The sequence below is a fragment of the Gastrolobium bilobum genome, unplaced genomic scaffold (assembly GCF_033153095.1).
Source record: "Gastrolobium bilobum isolate Gb01-03AN ecotype WA unplaced genomic scaffold, APGP_CSIRO_Gbil_v1 utg13847, whole genome shotgun sequence".
Classification (NCBI taxonomy): Eukaryota; Viridiplantae; Streptophyta; class Magnoliopsida; order Fabales; family Fabaceae; genus Gastrolobium; species Gastrolobium bilobum.
In genome coordinates this window covers 98,313-104,312 of record NW_026896274.1, presented here as the reverse complement: position 1 = coordinate 104,312, position 6,000 = coordinate 98,313, and positions in this window count along the sequence as shown.

Genomic DNA, 6,000 nt, shown 5'->3' with positions numbered 1-6,000 from the left:
TGAGAAGAACGGCTCTGTGAAGCCGGATCAGATTATTCCCAAGAAGAGGGAAGACAATAGCACCACTGCGGTGGCTGCAAACCCTGATGCCGAGATATTCCTCCTTGGTGAGGATAATTATTTGAATGTTGCATATGATGACTGCACCTGGATTGTTGACTCCGGTGCCTCCTTCCACGTTACTCCACACAAAAGTTTTTTCTCCTCTTATCGAGGTGGTGATTTTGGAGTGGTGAAGATGGGAAATCAAGTGACCAGCAAGATTGTTGGTGTCGGTGATGTAACTCTGACCACAGATGTCGGATGCCGACTTGTGTTGAAAGATGTGAGGCATGTTCCTGACATGCGTTTGAACCTAATCTCGGTAGGCAAACTTGATGATGCCGGGTTATTGAACTACTTCGGTAGTGTGAGATGGAAGCCGGCCAAGGGAAACTTGGTCGTGGCCCGAGGTAAGAAAGAAAGCTCCTTGTACGTGATGCAAGGAAAGATCAATGGAGGAGAAGCCAACTCTGTCCGAGATGAACCTAGCTTGGAGCTATGGCACAAGCGGCTCGGCCACATGAGCGAGAAAGGGCTACAGATCCTGAACAAGAAAGGATTACTGACTGGGTTGAAAGGCCAAGCGTTAGAGAGTTGCACATATTTCCTAGCTGGAAAGCAGCACCAGATTTCTTTTGTGAGACCGGATCAACCTAGACGACGCAGGTATATTCTTGACCTCGTCCATACTGATGTCTGCTCCATGTCAGAAAGATCCCTTGGAGGAGCTCAGTACTTTGTTTCATTTATTGATGACCATTCCCGCAAAGTGTGGGTATATTTGTTGAAGACTAAAGACTAGGTACTCCAATCCTTTAAAGAATTCCATGCAATGGTTGAAAGGGAGACTGGCAAGAAATTGAAGGTGGTCCGATCTGATAATGGTGGTGAGTACTGCGGCCCATTTGATGCATATTGCAGAGCGGCCGGGATCCGACTTGAGAAGACGCCCCCCAAGACACCTCAGCTGAATGGACTGGCTGAGCGGATGAACAGAACAATTGAAGAGAAGGTACGAAGCATGTTATCCAATGCCGGGTTACCGAAATCATTCTGGGGAGAAGCCGTCAAAACTGTTGTTGACTTGATCAACCTCTCACCATCACGGCCACTTGAAGGAGAAATTCCAGAAGAAGTCTGGACAGGTCGGAAAGCGGCCTACAATCAATTAAAGGTGTTTGGATGCCGAGCTTTCGTGCATATCCCTAAAGATGAAAGGGCTAAACTTGATGCAAAGACCAAAGAATGCATTTATCTTGGTTCGCCAAGATATGAGTTCGGGTTCCAACTTTGGGATCCAATCAATAAGAAGATCGTGAGAAGCCGAGATGTTATCTTTCATGAGCATGAGAACATTCATGACATCTCGAAGCCTAAAGTTACTGTCAGACGTGAAGAACCCATCCCTCCTGTCCGAACTAAAGCAGGGGGAGAAAATCAAGAAAATGAAGAAGATGATTATCAGCAACAAGCTGAAGATGACCAAGACATTGAGGTCCGAGTTGATGATGAGATCCGGGATGAGAATGATGAACCGGGTTCTCAAGCTGAAGAACAGTCGAGATATCCAACTCGAGAAAGAAGACCCTCTACGAGATACCCATCTGATGAATACACCGTTGTTGCTGACGACGGTGAGCCTCAGAGTTATGATGAGGCTGTGATGAGCTCAGAGAAAGAAGAATGAGAAAAGGCAATGTGAGATGAGATGAAGTCTCTGCACGAGAATCAGACTTATGAGCTGACTGAGTTGCCAAAAGGAAGACGAGCTCTGAAAAATAAATGGGTCTACAAGATTAAGAATGAAGAGAACGGGCAAAAGCCGAGATACAAAGCCCGGATTGTAGTGAAAGGCTGCAATCAGAAGAAAGGAGTAGACTTTGAGGAGATTTTTTCTCCTGTTGTGAAAATGACCTCGGTCCGAACCGTGTTAGCCATGGCGGCTTCGATGGACCTCGAGGTAGAACAAATGGACGTGAAGACGGCATTTCTTCACGGTGATTTAGAAGAAGAAATATATATGGAGCAACCTGAAGGGTTCCAAGCTCCATACCAAGAAGACTTGGTGTGTCGGTTGAAGAAGAGCCTCTATGGCTTGAAGCAAGCACCTCGGCAGTGGTACAAGAAGTTTGAATCATTCATGACTGATCATAAGTTTGAGAAGACTGAAGCCGACCACTGCGTATTTATGAAGAGGTATGAGGTCATAGATTTTTTGATTTTGTTGTTATATGTTGACGACATGCTTATTATAGGGAAAGACAAATCGAGGATAGCCGCCCTGAAAAAGGCGTTGAGCTCGTCCTTCGCAATGAAGGACCTCAGCCCTGCAAAGCAGATTCTCGGAATCAAAATCATCCGAGATAGACAGAAGAAGCTACTGTGGCTGAGTCAAGAGAAATATATTGAGAAGATACTGAAGAGATTCAGCATGGACAAAGCCAAAACAGTGAGCACCCCCCTTGCCGGACACATAAAGCTGAACCAGAAGCAATGTCCGAGATCTGATGAAGATAAAGATGAGATGATGAAGGTCCCTTACCAATCCGCCGTCGGAAGCTTGATGTATGCAATGGTTTGCACCAGACCCGACTTGGCGTATGCTGTTGGAATGGTAAGCCGGTATTTTTCAAACCCCGGCAAAGAGCACTGGGAAGCAGTGAAGTGGATCTTCAAGTACCTCCGAGGTACGACCGACTTATGTCTCCGTTTTGGAGAAGGCAAAGCCGAGTTGCAAGGCTACTCGGATTCTGATTTAGGGGGAGACACCGACTCGAGAAAGTCGACTACAGGATATTTGATGAGATTTGCCGGAGGAGCTGTCTCTTGGCAATCAAGACTTCAGAAATGTGTTGCACTATCTACAACTGAGGCTGAGTACATTGCCGCTACTGAGGCAAGCAAAGAGATGTTGTGGATGAAGAAGTTCCTCATGGAACTCGGCCATGATCAAGACAAGTACGAGCTGGGTTGTGACAATCAAAGCGCAATCCATCTTGCGAAGAATTCAACCTATCACTCCCGCACTAAACATATTGATGTGAGGTATCACTGGATCCGGGATGTGGTGGAAGGTGGTGAGCTCGAACTCGTCAAGGTGCACACTGACCAAAATTGGTCCGACATGATGACGAAGCCAGTTCCAACAAGAAAATTTGAAGACTGCTGTGAAGGAGCCGGGTTGATGATGAAGCCGACGCATTGAAGTCGGAGGGGGAGATTTGTTGGGCTTCCTCCTTCAATACTAAGCCCAAGCCCATTTGAGGGGTTTCCTAAAAACCCTAACCCTAATTTCCACCTCCTCTATATATACTCATTAGTTGTGGGTGGAGGCTAGGTCAGATTTGAGAGAACAAATTTGAGAGAAAAATTGTTTGATTGTTTGAGTAAAGCTTTATGCTTTGCATTTGAGAGGTCTCTAGAGAGAGTTTGAGTGAAACACCTCTAGGGTAGTTTGATTATCACCATTGTTGGAGAGGTTGAGTTAACCACCACATTGGTGTATTTGATTATTTGTAACCATTATTTTCATAGTGGATTTTTTTGATCTGGACTAGGTCCCGTGGGTTTTTACTTCTTCATTGGAGAAGGTTTTCTCACGTTAAATCTGGTTGTATTCTTCTTCTCTCTCTCCTGTTTTCGTTTTGATTTTCCGCTGCGCTACCTGACCTGGTGAAGTTCAGGCTGAGGTATTGCCGAGATCCGAGATCAGGATCTTGTTGATTGACTTCCGCACAAAGGCCCCTAAGCCGAGCTTGAGGGAACCGAGTTTTCCCAACATGTACGTGGATATGGATATGGATAATGAATAGTGGGTTTTGATGTTTTGTGATGCGCATCATGTTATTTGGATTTATTGATAAAGTTAGACATATGTTATACTTGAGAAAATATACAATAAAAATATTAGTGTTATATATATTTAATTAATTCTAATTTATTTGGGGAATTGAAATATTAGAATAAAATGATATTTAAATTTTGGTTTATAAAAAAAATGATATTTTTCTTTTAGTATAGGATTAAACAATAGGTTAATTGATATGAATTATTTTTCTTAAATGAATTAGTTTAGGTAAAGTATAGGATACTTAATATTATATTTTTAATTTCAAATTATAATTATAAATGAATTTTATATTGCATTTATAATTATTTTTGGGGACTTGAAATATTAGGATAAATGATATGTAAATTTTTTATCTTTTAATTCTTTTTCTCTTAATATAGGATTATAATTATAAATGGATTATAATTACACTATGACTCTACTGGAAATTTTAATAACCAGAAAGAAGTTAAAATTTTCCACTTCAATTGAAGATACCGAAAATAAAAAATATTCTGATCAGAGAAGAAAATAACATCGAGAATAGTAACAAATTAGCTATCTATGTCATTACCGAAAATGGAAAGACTTTTTACGGACGAAAATAATACAGGTAGCACTGAACACTTTTGGTATGTTTGTAAGTCGCTTTATAATATCATAAGTGAGCCAAAGTCGCTACCTATGTTAGCTACTTTGGTCTTGTAAAATTTCTGTAAAACCTGCAACATGGACCAAATTCGTTGCCATTCCCAGCGACTTTGATCCCATAGGTCTGCCAATTTAAAAAAAGTAGTCCATAGTCACTGCACAACACGACTACTTTGGACAAATGAGTGACATGCATCACATTCAAACCAAAGTAGCTACTTTGGTGCAACCTGCCTTTTTCAGCCAGTGGGAGAACAACACATGTCCCATCCATAATAACTAAGTACCCTAACAAATATAGTGTCGTGGCAGTTTTGAAAAAATATTTGCACTCTATTTCAGTATATTATTCTAGAAAAAGGAAAGAGTACGTTCAATGTCCCTAATTCTTGCGCCTTGCAAATTGAATTTCTCCACGTTTGCAGTCTGACCAGTTAAAAAAGAATTAGTGATTGATCATTAAAGAAACCGATTCTTACCAATACGGATTGCAAGAAGAAAAGGGGGAAAGTATTTACAGATTTCTCGTATAAGGAATACAAGTCGTTGATATATATCCTTAAAAAGAGAATAAATTAAATTTAGATTGCGAAGTTTAAGTGTCATAAAGTTTAGTGCCAAAGAAAATGCCTTAATTCGATAAAAGAAGGGGTATTTGCCTTACAAAAAAAATATTGTGATATATTATAATTTTTTTTCTCATACTACAATTATATAAAATGTAAATGCACGTTTGTTTCTCAATAAATTTTTATTATGGGTATGTAATATTTACAACTTACATGTGTATATATTATATCCACCAATCAATTAGTATTTGTTTTGCACTAATAATTTGTATATACATAACTTATTACCATTTTTCGCGATTTGAGATTTTGATTCTCTCCACTATTATTAAAGGAGGATTAGATTAATTTAAAATTTATTAGTATTTTTTTTATGTAAAAAACAAGTATCATGTTGGAGGACAATCATCTTGTTATGCTATAGAGACAACCAATGTGAGGTCTATTATTTTTAAAAGAAAAAAGAAAATACAACATAAATATCGAGATATATATATAGAGAGAGAGGAAACTCAACTTTTATCACGCGACATGACAAATGCAAAACCTTTTTTTATACAAAAATAAACTTATTATTACTCATTTTCGCTGAATATAGGTTTTAATAAGTTATTTTCAATCACTATCCTAAGTGGATTTTTATTTTCACTGATTTATTTTTAAATGGCATTAATATATTGTATAATTATTTAATTTTTTAATGCAAATCAAATATACTTTTATTAATTTCATTTTTTTTTAATTTTTAGCAACTAAATTATGTATTTTTTTACAAAATTATATATTTTAATTATAAGAGACCTTATACGTACTTGGCTAATACAAAAGAAAATTAGTATATTAAGAATGAAAGAAGAATATGCTATGCGTGAAATATAGAACCTTTTTTTTTGGTAAACGAAATATAGA